The following is an 18,142-nucleotide window of genomic DNA, read 5'->3' as shown; positions in this document are numbered from 1 at the left end:
TGTTGTATTTATTTCTTTCAGACCTTTATTTGTAGTACTCCTAGACAGTCTGTGAAGTTGTGACACCAGTCTTGGGTAGATTTGTTATGGATTGGTATTAGCAGTATTATTAAAACATTACAATGCAGTCTTCCGCTTATTCCATTTTGTTGCTATCTAATTGTTGGCTCTTAACTATTATCGGATTAAAAATGGAAAAAAAGATAATAGTTCAGTTGGTTGGCTTGCCTAGCTTTCACTAGTAGGCACCATCACGACTCTCGATGGTGGGAAATCTGGGTTGTGACAAGTTGGTATCAGAGCTATAGGTTACATGGGTCTCATAATTCACAGACAAGCTTAGTAGAGTCTGAGAGATCAATATGGAAACGTCTGTATTTATCCCCCAAAGGGTATAGAGTTAGGAAAAACTTCACATCTATTCTTTCATGTCGTGCGGTTTGGTTTCTCAATGCTAATTGAATTTCTACTCTGTTATTTCGCAGATGGCGAGAACACGCGCTTCCTCATCCACTAACCAGCAGCCCGAGCCCCTAGCAGCAGCTCCCATAAGGCGTAGAGAGAGAGGTCGAGGTAGGGGCAGAGCTCAGCCTAGAGCAGCGGCACCAGCGACGGAGCCTTAGGTTGACTTTGATGATGAGGTTCCGGCCCTGACAATTCCTGTAGGCCCAGCTCAGGTCCCAGAGGGGTTTATTGCTACCTAGTACTCCAGGACGCTCTGGTCCGTCTAGTGGGCCTTATGGAGAGTGTCGCCCGGGCATGCTTGCGTCCTGTAGCACCAGCTGTCTCTCAGGCTGGAGGAGGAGCCCAGACTCCTGCTACTCGCACTTCAGAGCAGATCGTTCCCCAGTTTCAGACTCCAGCCGCTCAGCCAGTTGGAGCAGTTCAGCGGGGTATGGTGCTCAGACCGGTGATGGGGCAGCTATGTCTGCTGATGCCTTATGGAGATTGGATAGGTTTACCAAACTCTTTGCTACCACTTTCAGCGGTGCATCTTCTGAGAATCCCCAGGATTATTTAGACAACTGTCTGAGGTTCTCAAAAACATGGGGATAGTGGAGACCAATGGGGTCGACTTTGCTACTTTTCGCTTATCTGGATCCGGCAAGACTTGGTGGAGGGATTATTGTTTGGCTAGACTAGTTGGGTCACCAGCTTTGACTTGGGAGTAGTTTTTCCAGCTATTTTTGGAGAAGTTTCTTCCCGTCACTCAGAGAGAGATCTATCGTAGGCAGTTTGAGCGTCTCCAACAGGGTTCCATGACTGTTACACAGTACGAGAGCAGGTTTATTAATTTGGCCCATCATGCTCTACTTATACTTTCCACTCAGAGAGAAAGAGAGAGAGAGAGAGAGAAAGAGAGAGAGAGAGAGAGAGAGAGAGAAGGTTCATTGAGGGGCTCATTCAGCCCATTCGACTTTAGATGGCTAAGGAGACAGGGAGTGAGATTTCTTTTCAGGAGGCAACCAATGTGGCCAGAAGAGTTGAGATGGTTCTGTCGCAAGGAGGTGGTCAGGGGTCTGACAAGAGACCTCATCATTTAGGCAGATTCAGTGGCGCCTCGTCTGGAGGCAGAGATTTTTTTGGTAGAGGCCATCCTCCTAGGCCTTTTCAGTCAGTACTTTAGGCTTCTCACAGTGCCCTAGATAGCCGTGGTTCTCATATGAAGTATTCCGATCAACAGTCCTATAATGCACCACCAGCTCCTATCAGTGCACCTCCGCTTCAGAGTTTTCAGGGGCGTCAGCCCCAGCAGCCGATGGCTTGTTTTACTTGTGGCGACACGAGGCACATTTCTAGATATTGTCCTCGAGTATCGAGCAACTCTCAGCATCCGGGTTCCCGTACCATGGTTCAAGCACCGAGTGTTCCACAGCCCGCCCAAGCAGCCAAATGTTGAGGCAGAGGAGCTAGAGGTGGAGGTAGAGGTGTTAGAGGTGGAGCTCAGGCCGCTAGAGGTGGAGGCCAGCTAGTTGCAGGCCGTCCCAGAGATGTAGTCCAGGGTGGTGGGGCCAAGCCCCGATGTTATGCTCTTCCAGCCAAGCCTAAGGCTGAGGCTTCCGATGCAGTTATCACAGGTATGGTTTTGGTTTGTAGTAGGGATGCTTCAGTGCTATTTGATCCAAGGTCTACATACTCTTATGTGTCATCTTATTTTGTGCAGTATCTGGTCATGCCTAGTAATTCTTTGAGTGCTCATGTTTTTGTGTCTACACCGGTGGGTGATTCTATTATGGTAGATCGTGTTTATCGCTCTTGTGTAGTTGTGATTGGGGGTCTTGAGACATGAGTAGACTTATTACTGCTGGACATGGTTGATTTTGATGTCATATTGGGGATTGACTGGTTATCACCTTACCACGCTATCTTGGACTGTCATGCCAAGACTGTGACCTTAGCCTTGCTGGGGTTTCCTCGTTTAGAGTGGAGAGGGACTCCTGGTCATTCTAGTGTTATCTCATATGTGAAGGCTCGACGTATGGTCGAGAAGGGGTGTTTGGCCTATTTGGCATACGTTTGTGATTCTAGTGCCGAGGTTCCTTCTATTGATTCTATGCATGTTGTCCGTGAGTTCCCTGAGGTATTTCCTTCAGACCTACCGGGTATGCCACCCGACATGGATATTGACTTCTGCATTGATTTGGCTCCAGGCACTCAGCCTATTTCTATTACGCCATATCATATGGCCCCTCCTGAGTTGAAAGAATTAAAGGAGAAGTTGCAAGACTTGCTTGAGAAAGGCTTCATTAGACCTAGTGTCTCGCCTTGGGGTGCGTCAGTGTTGTTTGTCAAGAATAAGGACGAATCGATGAGAATGTGTATTGATTACCAGCAGTTGAACAAAGTTACAATCAAGAATAACTATCCATTGCCGAGGATTGAAGATTTGTTTGATCAGCTCCAGAGTGCCATGGTATTTTCGAATATTGATTTGAGATCTGGCTACCATCAGTTGAGGATTAGGGCATCGATGTCCCTAAGACAGCTTTCCGCACTCGGTACGGGCATTATGAGTTCTTGGTAATATCATTCGGGTTGACTAATGCCCCAGAAGCTTTTATGGATTTGATGAACTGAGTGTTCAGACCTTACTTGGATTCGTTCGTGATAGTCTTCATTGATGATATTTTGATCTATTCCCGCAGCTTAGGGGAGCACGGGCAATATCTTAGAGTGGTTCTTCAGACTTTGAGGGACAATCAGTTGTATGCCAAGTTTTCGAAGTGCGAGTTCTGGTTGAGTTCAATTGCATTCCTGGGTCATGTTGTATCAGCAGAGGGTATTCAGGTTGATTCGAAGAAGATAGAGGCAGTCGAGAACTGGCCTAGACCCGTATCAGCTACAGAGATCTGAGATCTGGAGTTTCTTGGGTTTGGCAGGCTATTATCATCGCTTTGTGGATGGGTTTTCATCTATCGCAGCCTAGATGACTAGGTTGACCCAGAAGGGTACCCAGTTCAGGTGGTCGGACGAGTGTGAGGCGAGCTTTCATAGGCTCAAGATAGCTTTGACCATGGCACCAGTGTTGGTTTTTCCCACAGGTTCAGGGCCTTACATAGTGTATTGTGATGCTTCTCGTATTAGACTTAGTGCGGTGCTGATGCAGGATAGCAAGGTCATTGCCTATGCTTCGCGGTAGTTGAAGATTCATGAGAAGAACTATCCACTCCATGATTTGGAGTTAGTAGCCATTGTTCACGCGTTGAAGATTTGGAGGCATTATTTGTATGGCGTGGCATGTGAGGTGTTCACGGATCACAAGAGTCTGTAGTATTTGTTCAAGCTGAAGGAGCTAAATTTGAGGCAGAGAAGGTGGTTGGAGCTATTAGAGGACTATAATATTACCATCGTATATCATCCGGAAAAGGCCAATGTGGTGGCCGATGCTTTGAGTAGGAAGTCAGCCAGTATGGGCAGTCTTACTTATATTCCGGTCGGTGAGAGACCACTTTCTTTGGATGTTTAGGCTTTGTCCAATAAGTTCGTGAGGTTGGATGTTTCTGAACCCAGCCGGGTTTTATCTTGCACAATTGCTCGTTCTTCTTTATTGGAGTGTATCCGAGATCGGCAGTATGATGATCCTCATTTGTGTGTCCTTAAAGGCACGGTACAGCACGGAGGTGCCAAGCAGGTTACCTTAGGAGATAATGGAGTTTTGAGGCTGCAGGTTCAAGTTTGTATGCCAAATGTAGATGGGCTTCGAGAGTTGATTTTAGAGGAGACCCATAGTTCCCGGTACTCTATTCATTTGAGAGCTGCGAAGATGTATCAGGATCTGCGGCAGTGTTATTGGCTCGGTGTTTGAATTGTCAGCAAGTTAAGTACGAGCATAAGAGGCCTAGTGGTTTGTTCTAGAACATTGAGATTCCTGAGTGGAAGTGGGAGCGTGTCACTATGGACTTTGTTGTTGGACTCCCATGGACTCAAAGGAAGTTCGACGCAGTGTGGGTCATTGTTGATAGGCTCACCAAGTCAGCACATTTCATTCATGTGGCAGTCTCCTATTCTTCCGAGAGGTTAGCTGAGATCTATATCCGAGAGATTGTTCGTCTTCATGGTTTTCCCGTGTCTATCATTTCGGATCGAGGTACGCATTTTACCTCACATTTTTGGAGAGCAGTTCAGTGGGAGTTAGGCACACGGGTTGAGTTGAGCACAACGTTTTATCCTCAAACGGACGGGCAGTCCGAGCGGACCATTCAGATTTTGGAGGATATGCCCCGAGCTTGTTTCATTGACTTTGGAGGCTCGTGGGATCAGTTTTTGCCTTTAGAAGAGTTTACCTACAATAACAGCTACTAGTTGAGTATCCAGATGACTCCTTATGAGGCTTTGTATGGTAGGCGGTGTCAGTCACCAGTTAGATTGTTTGAGCTGGGAGAGGCTCGGTTGTTGGGTACGAATCTAGTACAAAAAGCCTTGGACAAGGTTAGGATCATTTAGGATAGGCTTCATACAGCTCAGTCCAAGCAAAAGAGTTATGCCGACCGTAAGATTCGTGATTTGGCTTTCATGGTCGGTGAGCGGGTATTGCTTCGAGCATCGCCTATGAAGGGCGTGATGAGATTTGGAAAGAAGGGCAAGCTTAGCCCTAGGTTCATTGGCCCGTTTGAGATTCTTGATCGAGTGGGATAGGTGGCTTACAGACTTGCGTTGCCGCCGAGCTTATCAGCCATACATCTAGTGTTTCATGTGTCCATGCTTCAAAAATATCACGGCGATCCATCCCACATGTTAGATTTCGGCACTGTCTAGTTGGACAAGGACTTGTCCTATGAGGAGGAGCTGATAGCTATTCTAGACCGGCAGGTTCGTCAGTTGAGGTCGAAGAGTTTTCCTTCTGTTCGTGTTTAGTGGACAGGTCAGCCTACTGAGGCATCGACCTGGGAGTTCGAGTCTGATATGCGGAGCCGTTATCCCCATCTTTTCCCCGACTCATGTACTTCCTTCTTATGTCCGTTCGAGGACGAATGGTTGTTTTAGAGGTGGAGAATGTGATGACCCAAAATGTCATCACTTGTTTTAGAAATAAATTTTGTGTTCCAAGGACTTAAAAACCTCTTTCAATATCACATCGATTTGCGTGCGCAGTCTGAGCGCGTAGCCATAAGCCAATATGTGAAAATCGGTGAAAAATGATGAATTTTGCTTTTAAAATAAATTTAAGTTGACTTTGGTCAACATTTTGGGTAAACGGACCCGGACCCATGATTTGACGATCCCAGAGGGTCCGTAGGAAAATATGGGACTTTGGCGTATGCCCGGAATTGAATTCCGAGGTCCCAAGCCCGATGAATGAATTTTTGAAAAAAATTATTTTCTAGAATATTTATGAGTTTTTGGAAATGAAATGTGTTTGAAATTTGATGGTATCAGGCCCGTATTCTGGATCCGGAGCCCGGTACAGGTGTTATATATGATTTTAAGTTGAGTCTATGAAGTTTGGTAAGAAACAAACTTGAAATGATGTGAATCGGACCTTATTTGAAAAAACTTTAAAAATTTATGTTCTTAAGTGATTTCATGATTTTGATGCTAAATTTATAATTGTTGATGTTATTTTGGTGATTTGAATGCACGAGCAAGTCCGTATGATGTTGCTAGGTTGATGTGCATGTTTGGTTTGGAGCCCCGAGGGCTCGGGTGAGTTTTGGGTAGGCCACGGAGTGGAATTTTAACTTAGGAAATTGATGGTTTTTCAGCTGGTATGATCAGGTATGCAAGCTTCCAAATTGATTGTAAGTCGTTTCTAACTAGTTTTCTTCAATCTTTAACATCTTTTCACATGATTTCAACTCAAATTCAATGATTTTCATGGGGGAAATTGTGTGTTTAGGTAGAACCTAGGTTTTTCAAATTTTGGGGATTTGGACCTTGATTTGAGGTTAGATTCCAAAACAAATTATATATTTGGGTTCATGGGGGAATAGGTAATCGGATTTTGGTTCGAACCTCGGTTTTTGACCATGTGGGCCCGGGGCGATTTTTGATTTTTTGGGAAAAACTTTAGAAAACTTATTTTCATGCATTATAATTGATTCATTTAGCATTTATTGATGTAATTAAGTAACTTGTGGCTAGATACGAGCGAATTGGTAGTGGAATCAAGAGGTAAAGTGATAGTTGAGACTTGAATTGTGTTTGTGGCATCGAGGTAAGTGTTTGGTCTAACCTTAGCTTGAGGGATTAGGAGTTGTGTCTTATCCGCTATGTGCTAACTGTGGAGTACGACGTATATGCATGGTGACAAGTAGCTATACATCGGTGTCAAGCATGCACGTGGGTCTTGTATTGCAATCGTTATGACTCCATTGTGGTTTATTGTGCTCCATGTGAGGATTATCATTATTGTTCCATTGCCAGAATGTTGTTGTGGTATTATTGTTCCCTTGCCGGGATGTTTGTTGTAATATTATTGTTCCCTTGCCAGGATGTTGTTATTATGCTCTTGTTTCCTTGCCGGGATTATTTTATGACTGGTGTTGATAAATGAAATGGGAGCGGGTTGCACGCCTGCAACGGAAATGTATGAAATGGGAACGGGTTGCACGCTTGCAACGGAAATATATGAAATGGGAGCGGGTTGCACACTTACAATGGGAATAATATGAAATGGAAGTGGGTTGCACGCCTGTAATGGTAATACATGAAATGGGAGAGGGTTGCACGCCTGCAACGGTACAATATGAAATGGTAGCGGGTTGCACGCCTCCAACGGTACTATATGAAATGGGATCAGGTAGCACGCCTGCAACGGTGATTTATGGCATTCCTTACATTTCTCTACTGTTGTTATGTTGTTATCTGTTGCTCCTCGTAGCATGTTTTCCCCGCCCTACTTTAGTTGTAATTATCTGCTTCTATTTTTGCTATATATGATTTAACTACACATGTTTATTTGGTAGTCTGGTCCTAGCCTCTCACTACTTCGCCGAGGCTAGGCTAGGCACTTACCAGCACTTGGGGTCGGTTGTGCTGATACTACACTCTGCACTCTTTTGTGCAGATCCCAGTGCTGTAGACTTCGGACCATAGTGAGATTGTTGTTTCTTGTTCATCAGGCGACCCGAGGTAGTCCTGCAGGCGTCCGCAGGCCTTGGCATCTCCCTCTATCTACTATTCCTATTTCTTTCATGTATTTCCAGAGACAATGTTGTCTTTATTTCTTTCAGACCTTTATTTATAGTACTCCTAGACAGTCTGTGAAGTTGTGACACCAGTCTCGGGTAGATTTGTTATGGATTGGTATTAGCAGTATCATTAAAACATTACAATGCAGCCTTTCGCTTATTCCATTCTGTTTTTATCTAATTGTTGCCTCTTATCTGTTATCGGATTAAAAATGGAAACAAAGTAAATAGTTCAGTTGGCTGGCTTGCCTAGCTTTCACTAGTAGGCACCATCACGACTCTTGAGGGTGGAAAATACGGATCGTGACACTTAGTAAACATTTCATACTCCATTTTTAAATCGGAAAAGGCCTAAAAATGTCACTCAACTATCAAAAATGGCCTATCTATGCCATCCGTTAAAAGGTTGCTATTTCAATGACACTACCATTATACTTTTGGCCTATTTATGCCATTGTCTGCTAACGGTTCCATTTTCTGATTTTTAAATAATAAGAATTAATTTTTCGACCCATTTTTTTCACGTGTCTTTATATTACTAGTTCTTCTTTACTTGACCCTACATTTCTTTTAACCTTGGTTGCTATTTGAGGAGATGGAGGCTGCTGTATTGCGACCTGTAAAATTTTCGGTGTCATGTTCCACCTCAACCTCAATATCGTCTCATCAACAGCCGTTAGATTCCTCGTTCCAAAAATCTTTCAGAATTACCTCCTCCTTTAAGACGCCCATGATTGCCTGAGCTTCCGACCCCAAAACTGACCAACCAAATCCCAGCACTGATGAACCTAGCCTTCCTTTCCTACCACATGTTACCCCCGGTCCCTCCCTTTAACTCCTCTCAGAACACTTAACTTTTCATTAATCACGATTTTCACAATCATTTTGGCAATATTTTCAAAATCTTAACGAGTAATTTATTGTATTTTATTGGATTATTATTTACATACTGCTACTCACCTGTGAGGTCGTTTTTGAAATTTTATGACAAGCAGGAGGATTTGAACTTCTTATTAAAACTGGGAGTTGGTTCAGTCGCTGGAGGACCTGTGATAAAGTATGGAAGTGTCATTTTTCTCTAGGGTTTAGTTTTGGGTTATGTGGTGAAAGTTTATCGGGTTGGGCTTGGTTAATTATATATAATCAGGGTTAAAAAAAATGTATGGTCAAGAAAAGAAGAACCAATAATAAAAGACACGTGGCAAAGGTGGGGTCGAAAAATTAATTCTTATTATTTAAAAATTAGAAAATGAAACCGTTAGTAGACGGTGGCATAAATAGGCCAAAAGTGTAAAGGTAGGGCATGAAAATAGCTGACCTTTTAATGGATGACATAGATTGACCATTTTTGATAGTTGAGTGGCAATTTTAGGCCTTTCCGTTTTTAAATCCAAAATGCTTCACTTGCACAATTTGGTTTCTTGCACGTTTGTCATTCATTTCTCGTTCATTTAATAACTTTATCAACTCTTTGGACACTGACTCATTATCATATTCTTAAAGATATCTTTTAATTTTTGTATTGTGCTTTTCTTTTTAGTTTGTTTAAGATAAATATTATACTTTTTTATTTAAAAATAATTTAACTTTAAACTTTCTATTTTACCCCTAATGATATGATTTACACCCACACAAATATTTATGATTTATTTTAGACCATAAATTTTAAAAGTCTTACTTTTTTCAAAAGTCGTGCTGAAGCTAAATACCGCTACATAAATTGAGAGTTACTTTTTGTTACTCCCATCATAATATTTTATGTTAAAAATAAAAATAATAAATTTTTTACAAAAAAATCAAAATAAGGGAGATAATTGTAATATTATAAACCATGAAAGAAGCGTGAGGGGGAGCCTCTAAAATTAAGTTTTTGTTTTTGCTTCTCACTCTCGTTGAGAGAGAAATATATTCTCTTGGCCATCTCAATGATGTAATCATTCAACTTCGAACCAGTGAATCATAGGAATCAGGGCCAGAGCCACCTTGAAGCAAGGGGATTCAAATGATACCCATTGTTCAAAAAATTTACTTATTATGCGTACGTCTTATAAGCTAAAATAATAAAATGCGTGATAAATACAATAGGAATTTAGACATGCTTTCAACTTCAGCAAATAAAGCCCAACACTGATAGAAATATGTCAATTACAGCTAGTGTGAGAAATGGTATATCTCTATGCTTACATATCATATATGCATGTCAAAAGAATGATTTCACGGTGATTAACCCAAGTACTCACACTTTTAGATAAACTGTCTGACAAATGCCCACACAACTGACATACAATCACTCAGAACTGACGGGTGTCTGACATCAATGCCCCTTACCAAAGCACGTGTATGTGTGTGTGTATATATATATATGTACATGCGCTCACTGCTGGTATGTCAGCCCGATCCACAATAATACTCACAACTCGGCTCTCAGGCCCCCCCTCAGTCATCAATCTCTAAAGTCTCAAGGGCTCATAAATCTTGTACCACTCAGCCCAAATAATAATAACATGTGATGCAAAATGCATGATAGCAAAGACTAAGATATGACATGTTATTTAAGAATCATGACTCAGTATATAATTACAATTAAAGCAATTAACTCAAAACAACATAAATAACCTCATTAGGTCTCAATCGAATAAGCACATAGCATAAACATGACTTCTAACATGAATCACAGTTCGGTTACTCTAACAAGTAAGGATTTCACTGATAGGACAAGACTTGATAATACTACCGTATAAAAGAATTAACCGGATGATTATTACTACACACGCCCGTAACCTATCATGTATGTCACCCCAACACAATATAAATAATATATTTTCCAGGGAACAAAATTCTCCACTAGTAAAATCCTTCTATGTGAATGTGATAACCAAGTCGCGAACGCGATGCCCAGTAACCAACACCTAAGAGGACCACAACATGTGATCGCGATGAGCAACGCGTGCAATTCCTCAGGCCTCCCTTTCCTTTTTCGCAAATGCATCCACTCACTCGCGTACATGGTGAACAAACACCCAAAGCTTCGCGGTCGCATATTTCACCTCGCGAATGTGTTAAACAAAAACCCACCAGCTTGAAATGACTCTCCGCGATCACGGCCCTATCCTCGCAATCGCGGAAGAGGAAACCAGGTGCCTAGAAATTAGCAACTCCTCTAAGTCTAAAATGAATCCGAACTTGATTCAAATCATACCCAAGGCTCCCAGGACCCCATCCAAACATACCAACAGGTCCTAAGACATTATACAAACTTACTCAAAGAATCAAATCACATCAAACAATATCAAAATCACGCATCGCACCCCAATTCAAGCCTAATAAAACTAATGAATTTCCAACTTCTAAAACTAATGTCAAATTATTGTCACGACCATAATATTCCTCCGAAGGATGTCGTGATGGTACCTAGTCTCTATGACTAGGTAAGCCTAGCATGCATAGAGAAATAGCGAAAATACTGCTAAAACTTCAAATAAAACCTTCACACTATAATAATAAACTCAACAGTACACTAGTCAACATTTCCCCAAAACCTAGTGGAACAGAGTCATAAGCTCTACAAGAAAGTACTAATAGCTCTCGATAGACATTACTATTTGAAACAAGAAGTAAACAGTAGAATATCTAAAATAGAAAGGGACTCTGAGGCCTGCGGACGCCGAGCAAGTAGACCTTGAAGTCTCCAAAGGTAGTTACTCAATCAACCTCTAGCATCCAGCACGGGCAGACGTACCTAAATCTATACAAAATGATGTGCAGAAGTGCAGTATGAGTACACTATAATGATCCCAGTAAATATCAAGCCTAACTTTGGTAGAGTACTGACAAGGTCAGATTAAGACACCTACTAGGACATAATAAACAATATGTAAATATAATAACGATAAATAATAGAGGGCAGAGAAATTGCTTGTATGAAACAAGTTAACAACATATATAAACTAACACTGAAATTTTAAGCATAGAAATAACATAAAGGAAGCAATTAATATGAATCACCAAAGTTAAATACAGATCCAAACTGATAAGACAATGAAGAATAAAAGCAACAAGAAGAATTTCACAATAACTTTATACAACATGAGATGAACAAGAATCACGGACGAGATACCACCTTGTACACAATAAGAATCACAACTGAGGTACCGCCTCATATACAACAAGAATCACAATCGAGGTACCGCCTCGTACTCACATTTATCAATTTCAATCACAATCTTTCCTTATACCTCCACATGAGCCTTACATTTAAATAGTTTCAGAAACATTTTTCACAAAATAGCTACACACACTTTATCCCACCTTATGACGTCGTATGGCTTCAAGTCATTCCCTTACAAGCAACACGCACATAAGTCCCACCTTATGCCGCCGCATGCACATTAACCCTTATCCTTATACCACTATATGCATATCAATATCACATCACAATAACAACTCGCACCACATGTGTCCATATATCACAACTTGCCAATTATCAACAATATCAATATTTCCATAACAATAGCCCATGGCTCAACTACAATGTGTACAAGAATATCAAGAATAATAATGAATGTAAATTTTTCAACAAGAAAGATGTATCAACAACTAACACTTCGCCTTAATGTGATAAAAACTTTCACAACTTCAACACCAATAACTCAACAAAGAGAAAGATAATGTGTAACCATGATACCAAATAAGAATAACTCATAATGGAAGAGATAATATATACCAATGACTTCAAATAAGGACACTCAACAATAAAAGAGATAACATGTAATAATGACTTTAAATAATGATAGTTAACAATGAAAGAGATAACATGTAACAATGACTTCAAATAATGATAATCAATAGTGAAAGAGACAATATGTAACAATAACTTCGAATAATGATAAATCAACAACGTAAGAGTCAACATGCAACAATAACTTCAAATAATAGTAATCAACAATGGAAGAGATAACATGTAACAATGAAAGAAGCGACAAGTTCGACTAAAGCGTAAGAGCAAAATATCAAGTAATATGTGGAACAAGTGTTAACAAAGTCATTTAAGGCATGTAAGGATAGACCAACACAAGTAAGAGTAGATTGACTATGAGAACTTAGAACATGATATGACAATTCGGTTAAAGCACAGAAAGAGTCTAAGTAGCCTAAACCGGTAAAATACCACATATAACCTGTATACCCACTCGTCAGCTTCCGTACACGACTTTCACATAGCACGAATGACAAAATCAATCCAAATCCTAAGGGGTCGTTTGCCAACACAAATTTAGGCAAGATACTTACCTCAACCAGGCCAATTCAACCCTCTAAAATAGTTTTTCCCTTAAAATTCGCCTCCACATGGCTCAAATCTAACCAAAATCGACTTAATATCATAAAATAATGCAACGGAAATCAGTTACAATAGATAAATCCATGATCTTTATACTTTTCCCAAAAAGTCAGCCCGGTGAAAACCTAGGTCCAAGGGTATATTCTGACTACCCATAACCCCACAAGTTCATATATGTGATTAGTTTCAAAATCTGAGTCCAAATTGACTCTAAAAACTCAAATTCTTGTTTTTTCAAAAACTTGACAAAGTTCCACAAATGTTCACTTTGATTCACATGATTTTGATGTTAAAACTAAGATATATTGATGTAATATAGTTGGAAATAGATTTGAATCACTTATCCAAAGTTTGTACATGAAAATCCCCTCGCCAAATTGCCTCCTACCGAGTCTAGGTTCTAAAATGAGAGAATATGATATGAAATCCAGACTTTCTAACATTTTGTTCAGTTACAGATGTTGCAATTGTGACACTATTGTGAACCCTCACAATTGCGAAGAAAACTCGCAATTGCGGTACTGACAACTTAAGGAAATTCTCGCAAATGCAAAAATGGGTTCGCAAATGTGAACCCTACTTGCCTCGCAAAAGCGACAATGTTGTCGCAAATACAAACCTAGCCCAGCCCATGATACCTTTGCAATTGCGATGCCTGTGCGACCCTGGTGTTCGTAAATGCGACACCAGAGGCTGATGCATCCCAGATTTCTGGTTTTCAGTCCAAAACACTCTGATGCATGACCGAAACATATTTGAGGGCTCAGGTCTCCAAACAAAATATCCACATAAGTCTAAAAACATCATACGAACTTACTCATATGATCAAAACACAAAAATAACATCTAAAACTACGAATCGTACATTAAAAAGCTTAAGTTTCAAAGTAAATTTCAAGAACTTCTAGAATTGCTACTAGGTGTTCGAATCCTATAAATTCGGCTCCAAATGATTCAAATTTTGCAGACAAGTTCTAAATAGCATACAACAACAACAACAACAACAACAACAACCTAGTGTAATCCCACAAGTGGGGTCTGGGGAGGGTAATATGTACGCAGACCTTACCTCTACCCCGAGGGGCAGAGAGGCTATTTCCAGGAAAGTTCTAAATAGCATAATGAAGCTATTCCAATTCCCAAAATTAATTTTCGAACTCGATGGCCAAAAATCAGCCGACGGTCAAAATTTTCAACTTCAAATTGCCAAATTCGGCAAAACAATACAAATCAATCTACGGACTTTCAAATTCAAATTTCGGGAATACGCCCAAGTCCAAAATCACGATACGAAGCTATCAGAGCCATCAAAACACCGTTCCGGGGTCGTTTTTACAAAAGTCAAAGTTTGGTCAACGTTTCTAAGTTATGCTTCTTTGTCAAGAATCAAAGGGTCCAAATGTCTTCTCAGAATGAAACTAATCAACCTCGTAAATCATAAAACCATAAACACACATGTGTGAAACAAAAAAAAAGGTAACGAGGTGCAATTATACAAAACCATCGGTTGGGTCGCTACAATTATATCAAACCAACTCCGATTGACCTTAAATTTTACACACAAGTCATAAATGACACAAAGGACCTACACCAATTCCCAGAACTGAAATCCGAACCCAATATCAACAAAGTCACTCTCAAGTCAAACCTCTCAACCTTCCAAACCTTTAACTTTCACCAAAAATCCTCAGACCAACATACAGACCTCCAAATAAACATCCAGGCATCCATCTAAGTCCAAAATTACCATACGAAGCTATTGGAACCATCAAAACTCTATTCCTGAGTCCTACATAAAAAAGTCAAACTCCGTTTAACTCTTTCAAATTAAGCTTCCAACCTTGGGAATAAATGCCTTAATTCACTCCAAAACTTCCCTAAAACTAATCCAACCACCTCGGAAAGTCATATAACCACAAATGGACATAGAAGAAGCAAAAAATAGAGAAACATGACTATAATACACAAAATGCCTGGTTGTGGGAAGGATCTGCTAGCACCTGTCTATAAAATCCTTAGCATCCTCTGACTCTACCCCCACTAACTTTCGGAGGCTTAAGCCTCCCAAATTGCTCTAGTCTCTTCTACTCCTCATTACTCAAAGGTGGACCGACCTCGGCTCGAGCAACAGCAACCGGCTGGGGTTGGTAGTACCCCCAGCATCTGGAGTCCCCGAGTTATCTGCTCTAGAGTATAGGCGCCGAGAGTTTGGGCACCTTCCCTAGCCTGTGAAGTAGATGGGGCAGTTGGAACGGAGACCACCTGAGGCAGGCTCGTGCACACAGTCAAAATATGGTATAAGGCCTCTTGAAGGCCTGAGATCACAATGGGCATAGCTCTTGCCTGAGTTGGTCCCCGACTCAATAATATCTGGTATATGCTCCTCGGCTGGAGTAATTGGTGGCTCCATAGGTGTTGCCCTAGCTGTAGTACGAGCAGCACCTCGGCCTCTACTGCATCCCAGGCCTCAGCCCTAGCTGGTGGTACTGGTGGTCGTCTACCTAATCCAGTCGTACGCGTTCTCACCACTTGTGAAAGAATAGAAGAGTAGAAGTTCAGATTCTTAAATTACAAATTCGTACGATAAGAATACAAGAAAGTAAAGTCTCCTAATGGTTTGGTAGCCTCTCGAAGATAAGTATAGACGTCTTTGTACCAATCTGCACGAATCTACTAAACCTGCTCATGACTCGTGATACCTAAGCAACCTAGTGCTTTGATACCTACTTGTCATGACCCAAAATCTCAACACGTCGTGATGGTACCTAACACACTTGCTAGGCAAGCTGACAATCACATAACAACTAAACATTTGAATAAAATGTGTATTAATAAACTCAACAACTGAAATCTCATGAAAATATGATATAGTAATTGAAATACTACTACAACCACCCCAAGAATCTTGTGTCAACGAGCACATGAGCACTACTAAATATCAACATAAACCAAAACTCTAGTAAAACTGTCTGAGTAATAGAATAGTATTGAAGAAAATAAAAGGAAAGAGATTCAAGGTTTGTGGACGTTATAGCAGTTACCTCGAAGTCTCCCAAGTAGGTACTAGTACAAACCTAGTACTCACCACGTCCGGATGTACTAGGATCTATATACTAAGTGCAAAGTGTAGTATGAGTACAACCATACCAAATTTGTAACAGAACTAATCTTGGGCTGAAAGAAGTGATGAGCTTAGAAGAAAACAGTCGGAGTCCAATATAATGACAACACATGTTTAATGATGACATAAACAATAAACAATTCAGAGAAATTATTATAATCAACACGTTCATATTATAGAAATTTAGACATACATTCAAGTTCAAAAATTAAAGCTCAACACTAGCAGGAATATGTCAATTACAGCTAGCTTGAGTAATGGTACATCTCTATGTCTACATATCAGATATGCATGTCAAATGAATGATTTCACGGCGATATCCCAAAGTACTCACAGATCATGATTACCGTGGTGCACACCCACACGCTTGTAACCTAGCATATACGTCACCCCAACACAACATAAATAATAAGTTTTGCAGGGATAAATACCCTCAATTCCAATTTAGAAATGTTACTTACCTCAAAGCGCACAACTCGATGCTTCAACAAACCCTTGCCTCGCAAATCGGCCTCCGAACGAATCGAATCTAGCCACAAACAACTCAATATAATCAATACAATCAAAAACTGAAACCCAAAAGGTCAACCCCAGACTCGTACCTCAGAACTCGAAAAAATTCATAAATTTTGGATACCCATTCGATTACGAGTCCAAGCATACCAAAATCATCTAATGTCAACCTTAAATCGACCTTTAAACCTCCATTTTTATCATTTGTTGAAACGTTTCTACAAAATTTACCATTTTCCTACTCCAAATCACCAAATAAATGACATAAACAAGGATGGAATTATGATTAATGAACCAATTTGAGTAAAAAACACTTACCCCGATCAAAGACGTGAAAATTTCCGCCATAATCGCCCAACACCGAGCTCGACAACTTAAAATGTGATATAATAACTCTAACCCTCGATTTGAGTTTTTAACAGTCTTCCCAGGCATTACCCTTCGTGATCACGGAAAGTCCCTCGCGACCGCGAAGAAAAACAATCTCTAGTAGTAAATCCTTCTACGTACGTGATAACCAAGTCGCGAACACTATGACCAGTAACCAATACCTACGCGATCGTGGGGCATAATACGCGATCGCGATGAACAATGCGTGCAATTCTATCATGACCCAAAATCCAACTAGTCGTAATGGCATCTAACTTAACCCGCTAGGTAAGCCAATTAACAACAATCCCATTTCAAATGAGATTTATAATGAGAAAATAAATGATGAAATGACTGAACTGTTACACAACTTCCCCAAGGACTGGTAGTAGAAATTATGAGCTTCTAAGATTTAGAGTTTACAAAGCTGGTATGAAATAAATACATCATTAATTTGAAATATACATGAACAGATTAATAATTCTACAACTACCAAGAACAAGAGATAGTTATGATCGGAACGCAGGTACATATTCAATGCCAGAAATCGCCATACACATCAACATCAACATCCAAAATCTACATGCAAGGTACAGAAGTGTAGTATGAGTACGACCGACCTCATGTACTCAATCAGTAACAAACCTAACCTTAGGTTGAAATTAATGACGAGCTTGGACAATGGTCAGAGTACAACACCAACAGCCAACAACAACACATAGCAATATAATAAAAGTAGTACAACAAACAACTCAAAGATATAATGCTCAGCCTGCTCATAGTTAAGGAAAATAGGCATGATTTTCAAGTATAACGGTAAAACCCAAATCTTTCACTTAAATCACCAAAATATGAGTAAGTCAGAAATATGTGATTTTGTCAAAAACCTTCAGCAGCAGATAAGATGTTTCAATCTCAAATAGCGTGAGGAAAGTAAATCTATATGCCTACATGTCAATATGCATTTGAAGACAGAAATGTCACCAAACCGTGTAGCATGAGGAAATGCATCTCTATGCCTGTCTGTCAAGTTTGCATGTCGAATGCAATGCATCACAGTGTTAAACTCATGTACTCACACTCTCAGAGTACTCAATATCACTGTTTCGCACTCCCATTCATCATGCTCAATCACTAAGCACACTTAGTCACTCAGTACGATATGGTACCT

The sequence above is a fragment of the Nicotiana tabacum genome, chromosome 3 (assembly GCF_000715075.1).
Source record: "Nicotiana tabacum cultivar K326 chromosome 3, ASM71507v2, whole genome shotgun sequence".
Taxonomy (NCBI): domain Eukaryota; kingdom Viridiplantae; phylum Streptophyta; class Magnoliopsida; order Solanales; family Solanaceae; genus Nicotiana; species Nicotiana tabacum.
The sequence above is the reverse complement of the archived record's forward strand: the minus strand, read 5'-3'. Positions refer to the sequence as shown.